This window comes from Sminthopsis crassicaudata, chromosome 1, assembly GCF_048593235.1.
Source record: "Sminthopsis crassicaudata isolate SCR6 chromosome 1, ASM4859323v1, whole genome shotgun sequence".
Classification (NCBI taxonomy): domain Eukaryota; kingdom Metazoa; phylum Chordata; class Mammalia; order Dasyuromorphia; family Dasyuridae; genus Sminthopsis; species Sminthopsis crassicaudata.
The window spans coordinates 216,546,956-216,572,656 of NC_133617.1; the positions used below are offsets into that span (position 1 = coordinate 216,546,956).

Genomic DNA, 25,701 nt, shown 5'->3' on the forward strand with positions numbered 1-25,701 from the left:
CTTGTTACATATTTTGTATCCCCTCTCATGTTCTGCTTGGCACATGACAATGTTTTGTTTTATCTTTTTCCTTTTTTCTTTCTTTTTCTTTTTTTCCCCTTATTTTGTATTTAATTGTAAGTAAATAAATATTTTAAATGGCAGAAAGACTTGCACAAAAATAATGAAGAGTGGAATAAGCAGAACCAAAAGAATAGTGTATATAATAATAGCATGATCATTTTCACTATTATAAATATCCAAATTAATTATAAAAGACATATGAGGAAAGATACTATCTACATACAGAGGAAGAACTGATAAAGAGATATTTGTACAGAATAATTGTGTGTTTGTGTGTTTGTGTGTGTGTGTGTGTGTGTATGTTTACTGGTGTTCATCTGAAGGGGAAGGAAAAAATTATATGATAATTTTATTGTATATTTTAAAGAATAGCAAATTTTACATAATAGATTTGCAGTTTCATGTATAATCATCCATTTTGTTATACTGTGTTATGAAAATGTTTGTTTTATTCCATAAATTAAAACTAAAATAAATAAATGTGGGGAAAACATCCTACATATAACGAAACTTTCTATAAGTCAGATGGAAAGATTGCATGGTCCTTAGGGTACAATGATAAAACAGATGGTAATGCATCCTCTTCAGTTAAACTGAGTACCTGAAATGTGGTGGAAGTGGCCATGAGGGAAACATGGAAACTAAGAAAGCTACCCAGATGGCAAATAGGGACAGGAAGGAGGCAAAAAGACAAACCCCACTTACTTAATACCCTGCCCCTTAGTTCTTCCTTTCTGCCCTCACATAGGAAATACCGTAATCTGTGTCTTTATCATTCTACCCCGGCAAGATTAAACTATCACAGTTTAAAACATATAACTGCTAACTGCCAATGTGGTCGCTCTCTCAGTAAAAATATCCATTCTTCAATAAAGCAATAAAGAAAATTGAAGTGAGATGCAACCACTTTGTGACTGTTGGGAGGTTTGTGCACTGCCCACATCCCCTGCAGGTTCTCCTGCTGGGCCTGCCTGTTGGTCTTTTCACTGCTCATTAGCACTCCTATTCAAAAAAAATAAAATAAAAAAGGCGGTGATTCCCTTGTCTTGTATCTTGTATTAGCCACATTATAACAATGGATGTTTTAGGCAAGGTTCCTGACTTTGATTCCACAAAAATGTCCATTTCTATTTGAAAATTTTAATTGGCATACATGAGCACAATTCAGTGCATCAAATTTAAGGACAATTAAATTCTATTCAAAGCTAGCATTTCTTAATTGTCTACTATGTGTAAGGTATAGAGGTATACCATCAACAGACTTTAAGTGCTTACTATGGGACAGACACTGAATTATATGCTTGAAACAAGAAGAAATGTAAAACCAATCCTTACCCTGGAGGAGGTCATATTCTCTCCTCATATTTTCTCCATTAAGAGGAAAGGGACTGGCTGTGCCTAGGATTTCATTGGTATAGTAAGTTTATATAGGAGTTTTCCCACACAATAATGAGAAAACTAATCAATCAATACAATTAGGCACCTTCTCTGAAACTGAGTCTTAGAGAATTGTCTAGAGAATTGAGATTGAATTCTGTATCCAAGGTCTCATAGTCAGTATGTATTTTAAAAAATGGACTTATCATTGCTTCAATGTCAGTTTTCTATTCATTATGCCAAACTTCTTCCTCTAGGAAGACACAAAGGCTAAATAGGTTCATAGGATAGGTATAGAGATGTATAGATAGATATAGATAGATGATAATGGAGAGAAAGTCAGACAGGGGAAAGAGAGAGATGGAGACAGAGACAGACAGAGACGTAGAGAGAGAGAGACAAACACAGACACAGAGAGATAGAGACAAAGATAGGAGAGACAGAGACAGAGAGAGACAGAGATGGAGGGAGGAAGGGAGAGAGTCAAGGTGGGAAGGATGGAAAGCTGGGAAGACATTAACAACCTGGGACTCTGGAAAAAGCTGTCAAAAGAAAAATCAACCCTGTTGCTCCTGAGTTTCAGAAGGTGAGTCTACACATATAAGAAAATGAAAAATAATTTGAGGAGAGAGAACATTGGCAAGGAAAAGAAATCTAGGAAGGTTTCCTATAGGAGGTGGTGCCTGAATTGAACCTTAAAGAAAGCTAAGTATTTGTAACAAACACTTTCCAGTACATTGACATTCTGTCCTTGTTTCATCTGGTTGGTATTCTGAGATTCACTATGAGTTAGAGAAAGGCAAGCAAAACCATAATGACAGGTAGCATGGAGGTGAGACAGCACAGGCATTGGTCCATATAGCTGGATATGAAAATGGAAATTGACAGGAGGCCTTCCAACTCTAGCCCTTAAGCCTCTTACATTTACTGAGATTTTAGTAGCTTGAACATTACCCTTTGGGAGAATAAGCAAATGGGGATGGAGTGAAACCAACTAAGAAGAAGGAAGCGTGCCTGGAGGACAGTGACTAGTAGTGGAGGCAATAATTGAGTGGATTAGAGACTATATTTTAGGTGGATAAGAAGCACAAGGTTCAATGATTAGAGAAACCAGAACCAGATAATTCACAGAATTTAGCTCCTATGACAAGGCTGAAGAATTCCCAGACCCGGCAGATATGGTGTATTATGAAGTGGAGGGAGGAAGAGTGATGTCCAGGACAAGTGAGTCTTCAAAATTCTGTCTGCTTGAAAGTTGGATCTGAGCAAGTTTATATGGAATTAGAGATTATAATTGTCATTGAGTGAATGAAGAAGTAATCCTCATTTGTACCAAGAAAAGTTGTATTTGTTACTACTGTTATTATGTGTTTATTATTTTGATTGAAAATTTATTATAACTTTGCATAAAAATAGAAAAATTAAGAAACACAAAAGGAAATGAAAGGGAGAAAAGCTAGTACATAGTAAGGACTTGTATTATTACAGCAGTTTTATGGGATGGGAGTCATAATATATGATTAGGTAATATATTAATTTAAACCCTATATTAACAAGTTAAGCAAAAACCTTACACACACAAAAAAATTAAAATTAAAATTAAAAAAAATAAACAGAACTCAGGAGACAAAGAAGGCCAATCTTTGAGATATAGAACTTGGTAGGCATAAACAATACTTGTTGGGTGGTAATAGAGGCACTTGATAAGTATTTGGTTATTAATAGGATCATAAATTTATAGGTGAAGAAGAATTTAGAAGCCAAGTGCAAATCCCTTCTTTTAAAGCTGAGGAAACTGAGGCTAATAGAGTTTAAATGACTTGCCCAGGATCACAAAGCTTATACATGTCTGAGACAGCATTTTATTCCTGTCTTCCTAATTCTGAGTTCACCTCTCAATCCATTGTGCCACCTAGCTGCTTCCTGATTCTTTCTATAAAACAGCATAAATTAGTAGTTATTAGTACCACTTGACTTAAATTTATTCTCATATAAGGAAATGAGGAGATAGTGCATTTCAGGCATGTAAGGCAAGTTGCAAATACATAGAAGGCAGGAGTGCAAAAAAGCTGCTTCAAACATTTTTGCACATGTAGGTTTGTTTTCTTGTTTTGTTTTGGTTTTTGCTCAATGAAGCAAAGGATGGATCACTTCTCTGCTGTCTGTGTATATATGTATATGAATGTATTTGTGTAAATATGTATATTTATCTTTAAGTGTATAAATAACTTTAGTTATAATCTCATTTTTTGCCTTCACAATACTCTGGAAGGAACTGTTATGACTGTTTTTCAGTTGAAGAAACTATAGCAGGGAAGATAAATGATTTGCTGAGGACAGACAGCTAATGAATGTCTGGGTGGATATTTGAATTCAGATTTTTCTTATTTCAATTCCATCACTTTATCTATGACTTAAGCACATTTTTGAATGTATCTTCTGCATATACCCATAATACCTACAAACTAAGTCAATCCTAATTATAAACAGAATAGGAAGACAAATATATAGAGTAATTTTAAGTATACTGCAGTGTCAATTGCCATGTCTAGAAGTACTAACAGCATAACTAGAAGTTATTTTTTGGGTTAAAATACTGTCTCCAAAAGGTTCCCATTAAAATAATATGTTAGCTGGGGTGGGGGCAGAGAGGGGAGAAGTTTATATCTTAGTCTTAAAGTACAGGTTCAAATATCAATATGGATTAATTTGACATATTATATAGCTATCACTTTCATTAAAGAAATGGTATATAGAGCTGGCAAACAAAGGAAAGAGCATCTGACTTTGATTCAGATGACAGTATTTCAAATCCCAGATCAGACACTAGTAGACCTTTTGAAAAATCATTAACCCATCTCTAGACTTTGATTTTTCTCATCTGTAAAATGAAGGGGTAGAATTTGATGACTTCTGAAGTCCCTTCCATCATGAACTATGAAATTCGACCATAATGAATAATGGGATAGAGAGGAAGAAAGGAAGACCAATAACATCTATTCCCCTACTAGTTGTGCTTCTTTCTTTATGGACTTCAATAATAGGAGTCAACTAAAGTCTCACTCCAGAAACTCCTTCAACACCTGAGGTCTCCTTATTCTGAAATATCTATCATTCTCTTAAGCTTTCTCACTCAGCAACATCCTTACAATTTGTTAGCCTCTTTTTTGTTTTGGAAAGTTTCTTCCAATGCCTTCATTTTGGGGAGAAGCATAGGTCATTCCATTTTCATTCCCTGAATGGACATGCTTTTGACTTTCTGAACTTCAAGCCCATATCTCCTTATGAATACTTTCATCCATTACCATTTTCAGCTGCCTTTTGTGTATTGTCTTCTTCCTTTAGAATGAAAGTCTCTTGAGAGCAGAAATTATCTTTCCTTGTGTTTGCATCCACAGTACCTGTTACAATTTCCAACATGTAATAACATTGCCTTGCCTTGCCTTGCCTTGCAGGAAAGGAATCCTGCAATGTGGTGTGTAGAGCAGCACAATGCTACTATCAAGGCAAAAAACATTCCTAAAACTGGAAGGAGCTAATGAAGAATTGGGACAAGGACAGATAAAGTAAGGTAATCACAACAAACCTCTTCATTCTAACTTTCCTGAGCACTGACCAGGCCTGTGAGATTAATAGGAAAATACAGATATAATCAAGTGTCACCAAATCCTAACATTCTGTGAGGAGAATATTTATTTACACATCACTTCAACTTCTCACAATTATTTTTCATGTGGTCAATACTCACAGTAACTGAGTCATTCATTTGGTTACTATGATTAAAGGCATAAAGCTTACTCTACTTCTGGAAGCTCATCTCTTTACACATAAGATCTCTTATTTACTTTTCTTTTGTGTCTGCCTCATGAATTTTGAGAAGAATGAAAGGATCTCTTCTAAAATTCATTGCTGCACTTTTGAAAAAATGACTAAATATAAAGGTGAGAAAAGGAATTTTCACCAATAGAAAAACATAAGGTCAACTCTGTAGGAAGGATGTGAGAAGGAAAAAAAAATATCAAAGTGATTTTTTCATTCCACAATAGCTGTCAGACTGGAAGTTCCATTTTTCTGGTATTGAATGAAGAGTTTTTTCAAGGATTGCTAAGATTTGCAAGGTTAACCTCCAGACATCCATTATTCTCTTTTTCATAAAAGAACACAGTGTCCATAACTCTTGTTTAATTTTCTACCAGGTGGAGAGTGAATACTGATTTGAATTTTATCAGTAGATACTTGATAAATGCCTGTGGAATAGATGAACTAACAAATGTGTAATAGAAGCTGGTTGATAGGGGCTTAATCCTTAAGAGCATCTGCTTGGTGCCAAATAATATAGAGATTTGGTGCACCTGCATCCAGAATTGTGTGATGGAAAGCCTAGAGCTCTTTCCCTGCTAGAATCAGAGGATTTATAGGTATTCTGATTATTTCCTTTCAAGTTACTTTAAGGAGACAAAAAGCCTTTTAATTGATTACTGAACCAGAATTGATTTGCATACAAAAGGATCAAACTGTGAAAATTTCTCTTCCTGGTAATCCAGACAAAAAAAGCTGCTCTCCCCTGGATAAAGGAGAAACCTTAGTCTTTAGCTAGCCATTATGAAGTTGTGAAGGCATGTCATTAAGTGTTTCACTCTGTTGTATTTATTCTTTCCTAAGGCATCAGAGACAGGTCGTTAAAGTTTGGACTTATGTTCTGTGAAAGTCTGGGAAACCACATATCTGGAATAGAATCCATAGCAAAGTCATAGTCAAGAGCACATGAATTGTGTGACAATCCAGCCCAGAGGAAGAACTTGTCTGTACGCAGCCTACCAGTGAATTGGCCAGAAGCTGAGACACCATATTCTGCAATCAAGGGAGCTATTTATTCAGTAGCTCTGCACACCAAGAAGGGAACATTGTAGGGAGATTATTAATAGTATTTAGTCACATTAAGTTCAAGTATACTCTGCACAGAAATCTTAATGGTCTGAGGAGAGTGCATTCCAAGTTTCAGAAGCTTTTGTATTTTAGTTCTTGCTATATTTTCTCAAAAAATAATGCCTTATAGTATATTGATTGACATTTAAGGGAACTCAACTGCTCAGATTAATATTGAGGAAGTATTAATTATCTATTGATATAGGAAAAATGAAGCAGATAGGGACTTATGTTCCATAGTATTAAAGAATCCCCTAGGCCTTCAGAGTTATCCCTAGAATCCTGTTGAAAAGCCTTGCTTTTTCTAGAGATGCTGATGGGGATGATAGCCCCTTTAAGATTCCTTATTCTGATCTACAACGTCCTTTGGAACTGACCTTTGATTTACAAGATCTGGTCAAAACCACCCTTTTGTATTTCTAGGGGAAAGATCTGTATCTGAGCCAGTTTTGGCTTGTACCCAGCCCCCACCGGGTCTGAGCTGGCTTGGATTTTCTCAACCCCCAACTATCTGCTCAGGTTTCCCCAAAACAGTTCTTCCTTATCTGAAAAGCCCACCAAGAATCTGGCCATTGCCTTAGGCTTCTTGAAGCAAATAAAAAAGCCAAGGTGGAATCATCCCTTGGCAGAGAGTTGAAAGATGCCAGCAAGCATGCTTTGCATCAGAGACTCTCCGTTCTGTCACTTATAGTGTATTTCTTCCTCTATCTAATACCTTTTACTAACCAGACTTAAACCTTGCTTCCAAACCCTGCAATAAACCTCTTTTTATCAATCTAGGTTTTGGGGCTTGTAAATTCATTTACAGGGAACTCTCTCCTCCACTAGACCTCATTTAACTTTGTATCCTTGCACTGAATCAAAAGGGGTTGCAGGGGAGCTCCATTTGACTACCTGTACCCCAATCCTGCCACTAGACCTCAATTAATCCTAATTTTATTGAGGTTATACCTCATCATTAGGCATTTACCTCATCAATGCAACCTACTAGTCAAAGTGTAGTTGGGAGAGTGAGCTCTGAATCAATTAATTACAAATGATTGATTAAATGAATGAATAAATGAACACAGGAAACCCTCTCATACTCACCAATATGGAAATTCGTCATTCTAGATTGTATATTTATAGTGAATAATGTGTCAATTCACAGTTTCTTCCAGGGCAATAAGTCTATTTGACTCAGCACTCTTGGGGTGCTAAACCACTTGCAAAGGTATGGGCCATCTATGTAAGATGGATGAGGTATGAAGAAATGATGTGTAGTTGCAATCCTAATTCCATATGCTTACCTTATGATACATTGTTTAATGGAAGAGAGATACTGATGCAAAATATTGTTCTTCTTCTCCCTCCCTGTCCTTATGCAAACCCCATCAATTACAGATGTTATGGATTATAGGGCTAATATTGTTAAATATGCATATTAGCTGAAAGGTTTAAGTCTATTGATCTTGAGGTACCATTGTCATATCTATTGGATTGGCCAATATGACAGAAAAAGAAAATAATAAATCTTGGAGAGAATTTGGGAAATTTGGGATACTCCTGCACTATTGGGGAAGTTGCGAACTGATCCAAGCATTCTGGAGAGCAATTTAAAACTATGTCCAAAGGGGAATCAAACTATATGAGCCCTTTTATCCAGCAACACCACAACTACATTGAATCTCAAAGAAATCATAAAAAAGATGTTCATGTACAAAAATATTTATAACAGCCCTTTTTTGTGGTGCCAAAGAATTGGAAATTGAAGAGCTGTCTACCAATTGGGGAATGACTGACTAAATTGTGGTATGTGAATACAATGGAATGCTATTGTTCTATAAGAGATATTGACCAGGTAGACTTCAGAAAAAAACATTGCAGACTTATATGAATTGATGCAAAGCAAACTTAGTAAAATCAGGAGAACATTATACACAGTACCAGCAACTTTATGCATCGATCAACTATTTAACTTTTCAGCAATACAATAATCCAGGGTAATTCCAAAGACCTCATGATGGACAATGCTATTCACATTCAGAGAAAGAACTGATGTCTGAATATAGATTTAAACATACTATTTTCACTTTATTTTATTTTGGGATTTTTCTCTATTTTTTCTCACAACATGAGTAATATGGAAGTATATTTTACATAGCTACAGATATATAATCTGCTTCAAATTACTTACCACTTTAAGGAGAGGGGAAGGGAAAGAGGGAAAGATAGGAAAGATGAAAATTTGAAAACCCAAAAACTGTAAAATGATTATTTAAAAAAAGAAGTCTTTACATGTAACTGGAAAGAATTAAATGTTGTTTTTTGTTTTTTGTTTTTGTTTTGTTTTTTTAATTGTGAAACTTGGAATTCACATAAATAGCCATTCTGTGGGTAATGGACTAAAATGAAAGAGGCAGCTTGGAGAAAGGGGAGAGTTCAGAAAAATGTCCAATGTTAATCAGCCTCAGATATATATGTTAGCATAGGTTCAGAAGTAAATTAGGAGGTTAATATGAAATAAAACCATATAATTGGAAAATAATAGGTTTTCAAATAGAAAGATAATGATGATGATGGCCTAATCTCATCATTTTCTATGATTCAGATTAGAAACCAATCAGGTACTAAGCAAAAGATGTAACTTTATCACCAGAACATACAGACAAGGTGAATTTCCTTTCGGCTGATCTACCAAGAAGAGAGAAAAAGAATAGAATGTTATATAGGAGTCACATCACAATCTCCTGTATAGGCAAAAGCAGACAAGAGCCCTAAAATCCAAGGGGAGATAGCTTGCAGACTAAATAATGAAGATTTAGCCAGTGGTCAATAGATCTCAAATTATCTAAAGAAGGAAATGGAATATTACTCCAGTATCTTTGCTGAGAATACCCCCAAATGGGGTCACAAAGAGTGAGATAAAAAATTGAACAACATTATGTTTACTACATTAGTATTTTTGCAACAGCCCTGAAAGACAAGTACTATTCATTTCCCCCATTTTACAGATGAGAAAACTGAAGAAAACAGAGGTTAAATGTCTTGCCAGGGTTATACAGCTAGTAATTGTCTGAAGTAGGATTAGGACTCAGATCTTTCCTGATTCCAAATTTGGAAGAATTGCCATGTGAGAGAAAGGTACTGATAAATGAAATGCATAACCATTAAAAACTGAATTTAAATTACTTCCTAATTTATATCAAAATATAAATTTATTATTTTTCAGAAGATAAATTCTTTGAGACCAGAATTCTATATGTCAAAAGCTGTCACATTGAGTCTCAAATAGTAAGTGCTTGATGAATTAATAATTGAATTGAATTAAACTGATCCAGCCTTGCTAGAATTATAGAGAACAGGAGATTCTGGCCCTTTATCTTTACTTTGATATAAACTGTCCTGAGAAAATTATAAGTGTAGTTTGATTATTAGTTATTTCACTATAATAATTAAGATCTTATTTTCCATTAAGAATGAGATTGCAAATGATATGATACTTCTTTGATCTGTGTACAGGAACTGCCAGCCTGAAACTGTCTCAGAACCAATTGCTCATTTGTGTTCTTCATGAGTTCATTCTTTAAAGATAGCAAAGATGACAGGAACTTTCTTATGTATGTTTAAGTTGATGGACTTAATAAAGGTCCATCAATTTGATTGCAACTTAAAGTTAACAAAGCACTCTTTGACAGTACGGTAACCAAATCTTGAGTATATAAAGCAGAAGAATTGAAATTGAAAAGCAGCACTATGAAGAGTTTATGTTTACTGACTCTGAATGTTGAATAGTATTGTGACTTAGGAAAAATGGAAAATTTATTTTTCTTGAAACGATGTTCTACACTATCTCAAGGATTTTCAGGAAGTTTTGCTGTCAGATAGAATATGCATTTTATTCATTGAGATTAAATATTATTATTTTAAATACTTTAGTGTTCTTTTTATAGTCATCTCTACTTTTCCAAATTTTTTGATTCACTTATTCTAAGTGAGCCATTTAACACTGATTCCTACTAGTACATGTTCTATATATCTGAAAAGTCATTTTCCCTCAAATCTCACATTTTATTCACAGTTCTCATGATTTAGAAATCAAAACCACAAGTATTTCATGTTTTTTACAAGTAGGAAGACAGTTGGTTTCAATCAATCTTATAACTTCCAAACTCATATCACAGAGAGTCTATGATTTTCCAATGGCAATTTCAAATTCCTTTTTCTCTGATCTGTAGCTTGAAGGCTGGGATGTCAAATTCACTGATGGGAGAAAAATTTGTCCTCAGGAGGAAAGTGGCTCTCCACAGGACTGCTCTGTCAGGAAGCCAAATAAGCCAAATGAGCTATGGACCTGAAGAAAGTTCAAGGCCACAGCTCCCATCTAGTTATTGGAACTGACTATGAAGTGTGCCAAAAAAAAAAAAAAAAAAAAAAAAAAAAAAAGATGTGGAGCATGGAAAGAAAGACTTGTCTTCCAGTATTTGAAGGATTATCAAAGGTGAGAGATTTGATTCACTCTGTTGCTGAAGAAAGTAGCTAAGATCAATAAGCAGAAGTGAGAAAGTAGGTTACTATTCAATATAAGAAACTTCCCAAAAATTAAACTTATCTATAAAAAAATGAGGTGACTTGAGATATAGTGAGTTCCCTATCACTGAAGATGTTTAGATAATACTTGGATGTTTTACTTGTCAAAAATGATTTATGTATACATATTTTGATTGAAACTGAGTAAAATGACCTCAAAGATTATTTTCAAATGTAAAAGTCATAAGATTATAAAACCCATGGCTCTAAAAGGGATCTTAAAAGTCACCTAGTAAGATTTTCATTTTATAGCTGAATAAACTTGGGGTCCAGAGAGATTAATTAGATGGCCAAATTAATAAGAGAAAAAATTTTGAATTTTAACTCAGGCTCTGGTACAAATTGTTCAAGGCTCTTTTCATTGCACTGAAAGTTTCTGAGTAGAATTATATAACTTTGTAACAGCAAAAAGTGTTTGCTTTTTCCCCAGAAAGTTGAATGGTACATCTGCATATGGACTCTCTGTCTCTCTCTGGCTGTGTGTGTGTGTGTGTGTGTGTGTGTGTGTGTGTGTGTGTGTATGTATTTTTCTTGTGTTTTTTTAAGGGGGAGGTCTTATTTTTTTCACATGATTTTTGTGGAAATGTTATGCATAACTTCACATGTGCTTTCTTAATGGGGGCTGATAGTGGGAATAACATAAATAATCTGAAACTCAAAATTTTAAAAACAAATGTAAAAAATGATTTAAATATAACTGGGGAACCATAAAAATACAAATATAACTTAAATACAAAAAAAAAGATCTATCAATAAAATAAATAAAATATTATTTCTTTCCAGTTTTCCTTCCCCATTCTTACCCATCATTCAAGATACAATTCAAATGTCATCTTGGTCCCTAGGTCCTCTTAAATAAAAATGATATTTCTTCCTCTGTACTCTCATTGACGTTTACTTAAAACTTTCTTATACTTTCATATTCTACTTCAGAACTAAAATCTTCTATCATTATGATCTACATTTGGAGATCAGGGATAAGATATTAGGTTTTTTTTTCACTCTCCTCATCTTTAAATATAAACCTGTCATCCAACAGGAAACCCTCTGAAAGATTTAAGGTTGGACAATAACAAGTTTTACTTAATTCAAGGGAGTATCATAAATGGTTTACTATCTGCATTGTTGGAGACGGTAGCCAACTCAATCAAATTACAGATCCACTAAAATATCTTCTGATACTTAGTAGTAATTGGCTATTTAATAAATGTATATATGTATGTATGGATGGATGGATAGATGAATTCTCCAGTAATTCTTTAGGGAACAGAATGATTGCATAGTTATTGTCACTGTGCTCATAGTAAATAATCAATCATCTATTTAAGCAAACAATAAATATGTTAGAGTGACTCTTATATGCCAGGTATTGTGCTAGTAATATAAATACAAAGAATAAAACAATTCTTATTTTTAAAATGTTACACTCAAAAAAGAAAGACTATGAAACTGATATGTACTAAGTAGTTAAATACAAAATAATTTAGAAGTAGAGTGTTAAAAGTTGGAAAAATTAAGAGAGTCTTCATGAAGAAGATGGTCTCAGATGTTTTCTGAGAAGAAAAGGACTCTGAGAAAGTTAAAGATGAAAGTAATTATAGATGTGAGTAACAGTATGGGAATGGGAAATGAAAAATACTGATTGGCTGGACATGAATGAAGTCCTCTTTGCCAGATTGTAGTGAGGGGGAGAATAGGAGAGCCAGAGGAAGCTTTTTTGTTATTGACTGAATAGGTCAAGGCCTATAGAGAAATGTCCATGTTCCCTTTAACCTCAGGGAAAATTAATTTCTACCTACTCATAAAGGAATGGAGCTGAGCCCCGCTGCCTTTAGTTAGTTAAGCTTTATTATCTCCAATTGAATAAAGGATTCCATAAATGCAGGGACTATTTAATGTATAACTTTGTATTTCCAACAATCTCAACAGTATCTGGTATATACTATTCTTTTAAAAATTCTTGTAAAGGGGATGTGGAAAAATTGGAACACTAACACATTGTTGGTGAAGTTGTGAACTGATCCAACTATATTGGAGAGCCATGGAACTATGCCCAAAGGGCTATCAAACTGTGCTTTAATCTACCAGTTTCTCTACTGGATCTGCATCCCAAAGTGATCATAAAAAAGGTCAAAGGATCCACATGTGCAAAAATGTTTGTAGCAGCCCTTTTTGTAATGGGAGGGAACTGGAATGTTTCATGTGTGGATGCCCATTAGTTGGTGAATAGCTGAATAAGTTATGATATATGAATGTTATGGAATATTACTGTATTCTAAGAAACAATCAGCAGGATGGTTTCATAAAAGTCTGGAGAGACTTACATGAACTACAAGAGAATATTGTAGAATACTTACAACAAGATTATATGATGATCAATTCTGATGGTCATGTATCTTTTCAACAATGAGGTGATTCAGGCCAGGACCAATTGTCTTGTGGTGGAGAAAAACTATCTGCACTCAGAGAAGACTGTAAGAACTGATTGTGGATCACAACATAGTACTTTCATTTATTATGGTGTTGTTTGCTTGTTTTTTGCTTTCTTTCTCATTTTTCCCTTTTTAATCTGATTTTTTTTTTTCTGCAGCATGATTCTTGTGGAAATATGTATATATTTCCACATATTTTGCATTACTTGGCATCTAGGGGAGAGGTGAGGAGAAAGAAATGAGAAAAAAAATTGGAGCATAGGCTTTTGCAAAGGGGAATGTTGAAAACCATCTTATGCATGTTTTGAATATTTTGAAAATAAAAAAGTTTTAAAACAAAAAAAAATTACTGCAAAGAAAAAAAATCATAAATGTTGGAGGAGATGTGGGGAAAGTAGGACACTAATGCATTTATTGGTAGAGCTATGAACATATCCAGTCATTCTGGAGAGTATTTTGGAACTATGCCCAAAGGACTATAAAACTGTGCATACCCTTGTGATGGCAAAGAAATGAAAATTGAATGGGATGCTCATCAATTGGGGGATGGCTGAATAAGTTATGCTATATGAATATAATTGAATATTATTGTTCTGTAAGAAATGATGATTAGGCTAATTTCAGAAAAGCTGGAAAGACTTAATGTGGACTGATGTTAAGTGAAGTGAGCAGAACCAGGAGAACATTGTACCCATAACAGCAAGATTATGTGCTGATCAATTAGCTCTTCTCAGAAATGCCGTGATCTAAGACAGCTCCAATAGACTTGGAAAAGAAAATGCTATCTTCATCCAGAGAGAATTATGAAGACTGAATATGGATCAAAGCATCTTATTTTCACCTTTTTTATTGTTGACTCTTTCTCATGATGAAGTGAGTTGGCAGGGGAGGAATGGACAAGATGATATTGTTTCTCTTCTACCACTATATAATCTGGAGAAAAGTATTTTAGTTTTAGATTGAAGCCTTCTTCAAGTCATGGGAGCTATTTTACATGTTGTCCAATGCCCATATTAAAGGTAATGTTATGGTTGTAGTGCAAATAAAAATTTAGACCATATTGTAATTTACTGACCCTCATTCAGTTTCTATATGGTAACATGGTGAAAATTATTAGGAGAGATTGTTAGGTTTTCCAGAAAAAAAAATTAGTTACTTTACAAAATATAATAGATTTTCAATTGTGTTTTATGGCAGAAATTTTGGATATTCCCACCTTAAAGAAAAAAATACACATTATCTTTGGGAAAAAAATAGCATGATTCAGAAAAAATGGCTTTCAAAGCCCATGAAGTTTTTTTTAAATAACAGAGACTTCCTACTGTTCATGTTTTATTTGTGATCACTGAGACAGATTTTTTCTTCACCTTAGCCAGTTTGTTGCTGCTATTTGTGTTAGCAAAGACATACAGGGCACAAAAAATAATGGCTGACTTTCCAGTATAATTTATTAGAGGTACACACTTCTCTCAATTTGCTATATAAAGTTTGACTTTTGTTGAGGGTTTGTTTTCTGTTGATGATGTTGTTTTTTTTTTTTTTTTATTGTAGGTTTTTATTTTTTTTAACCATTAGCAAAAAATACAGAAAAGCTCCAGGACCCAGAAGCATAGAAAAAGGGTTGTTTTTGGTAATTTTAAAAATAAAGTCATTTTTACTGCAAGACAAAATGCCTTGGGCCACTTTTACATATTTTTCACTCTATCTGTTTCATTTCCTTTCTGGGATTGTTTATTTTTTGACATTGCCTAGGAGCATTTTCTATTCACAAGACTCTAGGTTTTTCAAACAATCCCTTCTGCATCTTTTTCTGTATTTATGTAATCCATGACAGCTAATAATATTCTAGTGTTTGATTTTACTTCACTAAGCATATAAAACTATTTGCATAGATTTTGAACTTTAAGTATCATTTTCCTTTTTTATTATGGTCTTTGTATAGAGTTTTATAAATTTTAATTTTGAAAAAACATTATTTTTAGCAGATGTGCTTTAAAATTTCAAAATAATTATATGTTATTGTGATTTTTAAGGAATAAAAAAATAAATTTCATATTGTGATGTTCACAAAAAACATCTAATATATCATTATTAAGTTTGACTTTAATGACTAACATGGTGCTTGGTATCAGCAGTGACTTAATAAATTTTTTGTTGAATGAATAACTTTTCTTTTTTGCCATTTATTTTATTTTTATTTACAAAGCATATGCATAGGGATTCAACACTGACCCTTGCAAAACCTTCTGTTCCAAATTTTCCCCTCTTTCCCTCCACCCCCTCCCCTAGATGTCAGATAGTCTAATACATGTTAAATATGTTAAAATATATGTTAAATCCAATATATGTACACATATTTATACAGTTACCTTGCTGCACAAGAAAAATCAGATCAAGAAAGAAGAAAAAACTGAGAAAGAAAACAAAATGCAAGCAAACAACAACAGAGAGAGTGTTTGTTTGCTGTGTTGTGGTCCATACTCAGTTCTCACGTTCCTCTCTCTGTATGTAGATGGCTTTCTTCATCACTGAACAAGTGGCACTGATTTGAATCATCTCATTGTTTATGAGAACCACGTCCATGAATGAATAACTTTTCTTCTATAAAATATATCATATACTTTTCTGATGTTCTTAAAATGTAGAGGTCAATAGCCTTGTCTTTCTAATAATATCTTCCCAATAATTATGTATTAAGTATAGAGAGGATAATTAAATTCTAATGTTAATTTTGATACTAATAAATTAAATATTCAACATCTACCGTCTATTGAATGCCAGGTACTGTCTTAAGTATTGAAGATAAAAAGGTTTAAAAAGGAAAACATAGCAGTCTCTGCCTATAGGAAATTGGCTAAAATATACATTTAAAAGCGCCTCTGGGTAGGGAAGAATTAGGAAAGGATTTATATAGTAAGTAATATTGGGCTGAATTTTCAAAGTAGCTAGTGATTCTAAGAAATGGAAATGAGAAAGGAGAATATTCATTCTACATTGTGGAACAGCCTTGCAAAGGTGCACAAATAGAAAAGGAAACATTTTGTATAAAAATCCAAGTGAACTAATTTATCTAGACTATAATGTGGGAAAATAGGCGAGAAAAGATTTTGTGTTATTCTATTAATAGAGCACTGGATCTGGATTCTGGGGCCCTGAGTTCAAATTTGGCCTCAAATTCTTACTAATTGTACTCCTTACTCAAGTAACTTAACCTTCATGTGCCTCAGTTTCCTGAACTGTTAAACAAAGACAATAGTAGCATTTACCTTTGAGGGTTATTGTCTGGATCAAATAGTTGTAAACTGGTTAATACAGTGCCAGGTATATAGATGCTTAATAAATGCTTGATCCCTTCCTTTCCCTGACTTCTCTTTACCTCAGTTTCCTCATCTGTTAAATATAAATGATATTAAATATAAATGATATCTATCTCATAGATTTATTGCAAAGATAAAGAAAGATGATGAATATGAACCAAAATCTCTGTGAAAACAAAAGCTAAATGTCTTCTTCAGAAAAGACATCCTTGGTTCTATCAAACATTATGCCAATCTACGAAGTATAAGTATTCAATACATAAAAATCTGAATGAGAATAGGAAAGATTATTTTATAACTAATATTAGAACCACTTACAGTTGATTGACATATTAGTTTAGTACAATAGATCTGATGAGGGGAAAGTTCCAGAATGATTGGAAAAATCCCTGAGTAAGAAAGGCAGCCAAGAAAACCAAAGTCCATATTTCTATTTCCTCATCTCCATAAAATCTTTGTGAATATCACAAACATAAATATGAAAGATTTCTTTCAAAATAATTTGCGAAGGTTTTAGGTTTGGTAACTGGTATTTCTGCAGCAGACACCACATTTGTTTACCCTGTTTTTTGTTTTTGTATTGTGATATCTGTAAGAAAAACTCCAAGACATTTGTTAGTCTAGAGACTTTTATCTTGCAAAACAAGCAAAATATAGCCAAGAAATGTATTTGTAAAATATATTTATTCAAAACCCCATTTTTTTCAAGCCCCTTCCTCAACAACAACAACAAAAAAATCAAGTACTTATTCAGTTCTTATTGGTTACATAAAGGGAATATAGAAAAATAAATTCTGAGCTTAAAAAAATCCACCAAACACCTGTTTAAAAAGATATCAATGATATATGTTATAAACTGTTACATGCAATTAACAGAGACATCTGCACAGACAGGATATAGGTGATTATGGTGCAGATAACTACATATAAAATATCTTTTGGAATAGGAAAACATAAGTTCAGGTATCTCTTCAGGTATGGCAGCTTTTTTTTTTTGTTTGTTTGTTTCATGCAGAAATTGGATTTAAGTGAGAGAGTTGCATGAGATTGCCAGACTCACTTTTTCTTCTAAAGCCGTCATTGTCCAGTGGCAGGACAAAGTCAAGATCACTTATGACTCAAGATGCAGTGGATAACCTTGGTGTTTAACCAAGCTCTGAGCATCACAATATTTGCTTTTCTTGCCTTCATGATCATTGGAGCAAAGTGTTCTCATCCTCCCGTTCCACCAGGGGAAGTCTTTACATGCCTGGGGTACACGCCTCCCTCCAATTCACTATAGGTTTGAGTGTAGAGAAGACTAGTAGCTCTGGTGTGAATGCTACTAAGCCCTTTACAGGACTGCTTTCTACCTGTCCACCTAATCCCACCTAACTCTCACCAGTGGCTCCAAGAAGCAGTAACATTCTCAGTGGCCACATTCTGTTAAATCGTTTCAGCAGATAGGCTAAATCAGGCTGAGGATAACCAAAGGGTCTCAAACTTTAGGATCAATACAATAGCTATACCCTGCCAAAACTATCTCAGCAGATGGGCTTTAAAACAGGTTCAGGGTAAATGACAAGCCTTAAGCCTGTCAGGGAGCTAGAGGGGATGTCTACCCCAAGCATGTGAAGATTTCCCCTAGCAAATCGACTAAAAGAGAGCAATTTGTTCCAGTAACCATGAAGGTGGCTGTGGAGTACTTAGGATTTGTTCATACATTAAAAATGCTAAGATCATCCATTGCATCCGAGGCCATTGCCAGTCATCTTTGCTTTTTTCTTGCTACTGAACTTTGGTGATTCTTGAAGTGAAGCTGATGACTTTGTGCAATGCTGCTTCATTTAAATTCAATTTCCACAAGTCAAGATACCATGCCATGATCTCATTGATTCTCTTCAAAAGGAAGAATGAACAACTAATAAAGTGGAATTCACTTGTTGGTTTCCCTCACTCTCTCTTTATGTGGATAAATGGTATGCCCCTTTAGTAGAATCTAAACTCACAATGATCAGGGACTGTATTATTTTTGTCTTTAATGTCCTCAGTGGAGTTTTTTAGACAAAAGGAAATTACTAAAGGTTTGTTAAATCTAATTGATTATTTTCTTATTCTAGCTTTTGACAAGAAAGAGGAGTATGGAATCACCATGATTAATGATCTGTCATTGCAAATATTTCTACTGCATCTAAACTCTTTCCTGACTTGTCTTTTCTGGGTATTTATATTCATTCCTTTTAATTTAGAGTTTCTAATATTCAAGAATTGTGGCTAATTGTGTATAGAATAGCATGCCAATTTGTCTTAAAGAAATATTTCTATTCATCACATTATTAAAATTATTATTGTGTGGAGAGGTAGATGTTAAAAAAATATCATATTCCTAATGTGCAATAGAATTATATCAGACAGGAGATAATTCAAGTACTTGTACCTAAATAGATGTTTATTTTATATTCATACATGCACAGCATTTACTGTTTGCTTTGTCTATTTGGTGTACTTTTCCATTAATTATTCTTTTTTTTTCATTAAGTCAGAATCAGGAAGGGATTCTGAAGGGAAAACATGGTATCAGGAATTCTAAAGCCCCGAATGAGTCAACATGGGTTTAGGGCAATGATGTTCTGGAAAGAATACCAACAAGGACATATTATAGAACAGTGAAAAGTCTTTAGTACATTCCATATGAAAATGTTTTGAAGGAAACTTCAGAAGTTTATCCTGAAGAAAAGATTACTAAGTTGGGATGATAACTGTGTTTTAGTATTTAAGTCTGTCATGTCCAGCAGGACTTATATTTATTCTGCTTATTCCTAAAGGGTAAAAGCAGGAGCATTGAGATGTAGTTAAAAAAAAAAAAAAAAAAAGCTTGATATAGTGAAGGGTCCTAATAATTAGAATTGTAAAAAAAAATGTACAATGGAATAACCTAAGAGAAGAAGAACTTTCCCCTTCTTGAAGGGTTCTAAGCAGAAGTTAAATTATCACTTGCCTGATATTTTGTAGTGAGGTTTTCTTTTGAATATACACTGGATTAAATGGCCATTAGACTCACTTCAAAATCTCAAAATTTGCAATTCAGTAACATTTTTCCTTTTATAAGGAAGAAATAGAGCTATACCTCTTTGTTCTACCTGAGATAGCTTGAGGGTCTGCTTCAGCTATATAGGGACTCACAAGCAGTAACTTGCCCTTGAGATGAAAAAGTCCCCTTATTGTCTGTTGAGTTAGAAGAACTTATAATTCAGGGCATGTACAAAAGGAATCAACCAGTCCCCCTCTACTCTTTTATTTTACATCTACAAAACATGTTAGGACTATTTCAATCTATTTCTTGAAACAGAAGTAGGGGAAGAGATGACTGTGAGCAAATATCCAACTAGTGAATTGAACTCTGCTTCTGTCCAGCTTAGGAAAGCTTTCCTAAGGATTGGATGGTTGTGGTCCTTGGATCTTGAAGAGAACCAAAATCACATGTTAGAGTCAAGTTATAATATGTCCAACTCTAGCTGATCAGAACAATTCAATTTCATAATGCTCCACTTACAGGTAGATAACAAATAATCTATACGGATATTTGTGGTGGAGATGACTAAATTTGCACACCTCCCACTTCTTTTGAACTACTGCAATTCTGCTTTGCTCATAGAGCCCAGCACTTTCTTTGATGAAGGCACATCATGAGAGGGAGCAGTCCTTTGCCAGCATCTCTCATATCACCCAATTAATTTTCTAAAGCTGTTCAGAGAGAACTTGGGAGGGTTCTTGTATTACTTCTTCTGACTATCATGTGAGTGCCTTCTTTGCATGAGATCTGCCTTAAATCATATTTGGGGCAAGTGAATCTTTGGCATTGGAGTTTCTTTCTCTGCAGTAGAGATTGAATGTTCAAGAAAGGGCCTCAGTGTCCTGTAGCTTGTCCTGCCAGATGACCTTCAAAATTTTCTTAATTCAAATGGAAATGATTCTTTTTTCTGGCATGGTGTTGGAATACTGTTCACAAAGCATACAACAATGAGGTAAACAAATTGGCACTGTAGACCTTCCGTTTGGTAGTCAGCCTAATACCTCTTCCAACTCATACTTTCTTTTGCAGTCTTCAAAACATTGAACTAGTTTTGGCAATGAGTGTGTCGACCTCATTTTGTTTCAGTCATATTCTATTATTTGTGACCCCATTTGGGATTTTCTTGGCAAAGATAACAGAGAAGTTTACACTTTCTCTCTCCAGTTCATTTTACAAATTAGGAACTGAGGCAAATAGGGACAAGTGACTTGCCCAGTCACACAGGTAGCACACATCTGAAGCCAAATTTGAACTAAGTTGTTTTCCTGATTTGAGGAGCCACACTCTATCAACTGCTGCCACCTAGTAGCCCTGAAAAGCACTACAAGGGAATATAATTTCTGATTAGCTAAAAGACTGGTATACAGCAATGCTATGAGTTATAAAGAGTTAGTTTTCTGAACATTCTGAAAGAGAATCTTGAAGAGATGGGTCAGGGGAAAGGCAAAGTTAAAACTCTGAATAGTGGACTGTGTTACAGAAGTCAGACTCCATCATGTTCCTTGACTTTTATTGCCTTCAGGAATAGGAACTACTGAGATTGAACTCTCTCTCTCCTTGATGAGATCATACTCTCTTTTGTTTTGAGCTGGAGGCTTATCTGATTCCAAGTTGAATAGTTCATTTACTCTTGTGTATTTCTTGTATGTGATTTAATCTATATAACTTCTCAAACTTCTTTTTTACTGCTCTATTTAATAAAGAATTTTATTAGCTATTCTTGACAACCTTTTAAAAATTAATAGATTTTATTGATATCTTTTGTTCTTCTACCATCTAGCTTTCCTGCCCCATTCCTTTACATATTCACCATTTTGATCCAAGACAGCCAGACCTTATTACAAAAAAAAAAAAAAAAAAAAAAAAAAAAAAAGAATATGTAAGAAAAAAAGAAAAAGAGTAAGTTTGAATCTGGCTGGCAGAAAAGGATTCTTCTGCTTTAGAAAGATTAGCTATATCAACAGCAAAGTTATCAGTATAGTGCTAAATTGATTCAAAATATAAAATGCCTAATTAGCCACCTTGCAAACCTGTGATATATTGCTGAGTTATAAATATTAATCTTTGGGCATATCATAATGGTAGTTTTATATTACAGTATCTGAAATCTGTCAATGCACAATATGTCTTTACCATCCCTTACCTGTTTCATAATGTGAATTAAGACTCTCTTTTAGTTTTATTTCCCTTTTGGGGAGATAGAGACATCAGCTGTATACTAAAATTTAATCACATTTTTTTTTCAGCAGAACATCATGAATGGGTGCTTATGGAACAAAAGATTTTGAAAATTGGAAGCCTAATCTTCCAATTTGAGGCAAATTATTCCAGGTTCGAACTTAGTTGAAACTGAATACCCCCTTTGGAGCTAGAAGTGATCTTTCAATGATAAATTTGCATTCATTTTGGCCTCAAAGCATCACTTGAGATGCAAAAGTGCACGAATTGTCTTTCCTTTTTCAACTGATCACCAAGAGCTGTAATGCAATCTCAATGACAGTGGAAAGGGTGGAGCATAAATCTCCATTGGCTATTTTTCCTCCCCTCTCAGCACAGGAATTCTAATTGGTACATAAGGAATCAGGCTGACCATAACTTCCCAGTTTGCTATTGATTTTGCTAGAATCAGTATTTTGCAGTAGAGCTATTGCTCAGAAAGTTTTGGATTATGTTTTCTGAGGGACTAAGCAAAAGAAAGAAGAGAGGAAGGGAATGGGTGGATGTCATTGGAGGTTGGGCACCTTGGTTGGCAATCAAGGGACAGCAAATTAAGGCAGAGGCATCCTTCCTGGATGTGCCCAATGAGCCCAAGCCCTTACTTTGGGGAAAGAGAATTGCAAAAGCAATATTCAAACTGTGTGAATTGTTTCAGCAGCTGATGCATGGCTAAACCAGAAACTGGCATTTCCTGAAATTTGATTTACAATCCATTGGTTTGTGGAGTAGTTTTCCACATGTACAAAGCTGATGAGCATCATATATTCCGTCCACTTGGATGTGTGCCCTGTTTTAATAGGGGCTTAGGATTTCCTTTTACACTCAGGTGAAGTCAAATTGCTGAATATCTAGAAACATGTCCTGCAAGTGTGGTGAGCTGTACTACAGAGTGGAATAGATGGCATGCAGACTGAAAATCTTATAAAATCTAAGCAGAGACCTTAATGAAATGGAACAAGTAGGAATGACATTGGCCCTTCTGGACCAAAGAATGCTCTTGCAATCTCTCAAACTTGCCACTATGATGTCAAAAGCAACTGATAAAATATCAGACACCAAAGAACAAATTCCAGTTAAATCAAGTGTCTCTGATGTACCATACTCTAATGGTTTAGCGTCTGTTGATGGAGAGTCTTGTCTTATGATGCTCTTTATCAAGCTACTGTAGAAATCACTAGAGGTTTGGCTATTATATTAGATATCCTGCACATTGCCACATGAACTATCAGTATGTTAAATGCAAAACAAGTGCTTCTCCAAGTGAAATGGAAGAACAAAATTCTATAGAAAGCTTGAAGATTAAGAACTCAAAAGACTGTGAACATTACTATAAGTATGAGATAAGAGCAGTTATTGACCATAATGTTTCTGGTCAGAATCCCCAGTCTAAACAAAATTACCAATGATTTTTGCTGTGACTTGAATGAAAGTTTTGATAGCACTTCTGCATTCTATAATGATTTTTATTTGGATGATATACATACAATGGTAAGGGACCATAATGGGGATTTTAGTAGTGAATCAAATCTATATAATTTAATAAATAGTGAATGTGCATCCTGTGATGGAGCTTTTCCTACTCATTCATTTTCAGTAGCAGCAAAACTTGGAGAAGGAATATAATCTAGTACTTTGCCAAATGGAACATTTCAACATATGCTCTTACCAGATGAGTGCAATGAAGGGGAAATATTAGACTGGAGAAAATCACAACAAGAATGATTGAGAAATGTGGATGTCCTTTCTTTAATTCTACCCCAGTCATTTAAATTGTTTAATTCCTGTTGATTCAAAGCAAAGGAATATAAAGCAGAAAAGACTACAAACTTGGAAGCTACTGAGGACTCCTTGGATCTTTAGGAATTAAATATAAACATAGCTGTTTTGCTTTTTTTGTCTAGGAGATTCTCCTAGTGGAAGAGGTGTTTCCAATAGTTGGTTTTTTGTTGATGTATGTCATGTTGACTTTGGGACTCAAACTTTTTCACTTCCTTCTGCAATTTTAGCCACAAATGAAATGGTAAGAAAAATAGCTTCTGATTCATGTTGTAATGTAATCCCACACCTCTCAAATACACATTCTTTTCAGACACTTGGGCTGGATTCAGTATTACAATGTGTGACAAGATACCACATCAAGCAATATTTAAGGTTTACATTTGTTTGTGAACAATTATTTAGACGAAAACAATTTTCTTCTCATTGTAAGGATATTCATGGTAACATTTATGCTGAACTCAAAGGCTAGATGGAACGGAGGCATCCTTTAGCTTATTATTGGTGTAAGTACTAGAGGTATAGATTTTGTTCTTTGACTCCAAGGGCTAAGATTGTGCATAATCACCATCAGATTGGGATCCAGTCATGTATCAGTATCAGTAGAAGCTGCTAAATATGACTTGCTTTGCCTTACATAATGACCATCTAAGTAGTTTACTTTCAAGGTCCTACAACATGTTACTGGATTTTTAGATGATTTTAGTTATGTCAGTTTTCAAATATATCATGGCTAATGAGGTACGTGTGTAGCAGTGTGCTTCAGGGCCATAGAGTGGTCAACTTTGTGTGGGAATAAAGGAAACAAATTGGACATTCATCATGACAGGGGAAAAAGTATGGTAGTTCAGGACTACATTTTGTTCTGTGAATGAGTTTAAATATGTTCATATCCTTATATGACCACTTGAAGAAATGTAATTATAACATTGTAGAGAAAAGGAAAGAAGCTATACCATTACCATATATGTGTGTAATACAGGAACTCACTAAAAAAAAAAAAAAAAAAAAAAAAAAGATCACTATGCTCAATTATGAAACTTGTACTTTAAATGATAGTTACTCCTTTTGTGCATATATAATCACATCTACTATCATCTCTGTGTAATATATGACACTTTATTAATGCACAAAAAGATGTCAAGCAAAATCTTCTTCAAAAACTGAAACAATTTAGTTTGCGGTATATATTTTAGAATTTAAAAATCATTAAGCTATTTTAGTAATTCTATAAAAGCTCTATGGCCCGCTTCTTCTTAATATCTTCCTTTAACAATTGTTGACACAAAGCTGACCCAGAATATGTAGTTTAGAAAGATGTTAAACAGTGTGATTGAAACATTTGTTGTATCTGTAAAATACCCAAAATTAATTTTAGTGTATTTGTAAGAGTCACACAAAAAGCAAAACTATATTTTCCTATATAAATAACACCAAACTTCATGGAAATATAGTAACAAGTTAAAATAAAATCATTAAAATTGAATGCTTAAAAAATATTTGACTATGCATTTTCTTTAATTTTGCTAGATTTTTGATAGAGTTTTAAGAAAGATGGGTATATTGCTTATCAAACTATTTGGACTAAGATTAAGTGAAGAGAGATAGGGAACATAGATCATATTTTAGGTTTGTGAATTAGGAAAATCAAGTGCACAAAATTTAAATATTCCAAGGACTTAACTCATTCATATTATATAGGCCTTCTGGGAGTATTCTGTTTTTTAGCTTTGGTCAAAAAATGGCCCTGTATGTTCTGAGGGTGATCTTTATATATAATTAACAGTATATTGTCTTCATAAGATGTTTTCATAAGATTGGCTACATAAATACATCTTAAGCCATTCTTATTCACCTTTGAAAACACTACCAGAGAGTTTCTACAAAGTTTCCCATAACAGGAAACATGTAGAAAAGGTTAAGAGAATATACCATTAACAGCATATTTAAAGTATTTTATTAGTTTTCAGTT

At 34.1% G+C, this 25,701-nt stretch overlaps 1 long non-coding RNA gene and 1 pseudogene across 1 annotated transcript in view; both read left to right on the forward strand.

The window, feature by feature from the left end:
* The window catches only part of LOC141546452 (uncharacterized), a 45,393-nt gene extending 38,250 nt beyond the window's left edge, over nt 1-7,143 (forward strand). The window contains exons 5-6 of the long non-coding RNA XR_012483306.1: nt 4,896-5,011; nt 6,103-7,143. This is a non-coding gene — a long non-coding RNA (uncharacterized LOC141546452). The remainder of the gene's footprint in view (nt 1-4,895; nt 5,012-6,102) is intronic.
* Nucleotides 7,144-22,456: 15,313 nt separating this feature from the next.
* LOC141549581 (F-box only protein 30 pseudogene) lies at nt 22,457-24,837 on the forward strand (annotated as a pseudogene).
* Nucleotides 24,838-25,701: the final 864 nt, after the last annotated feature.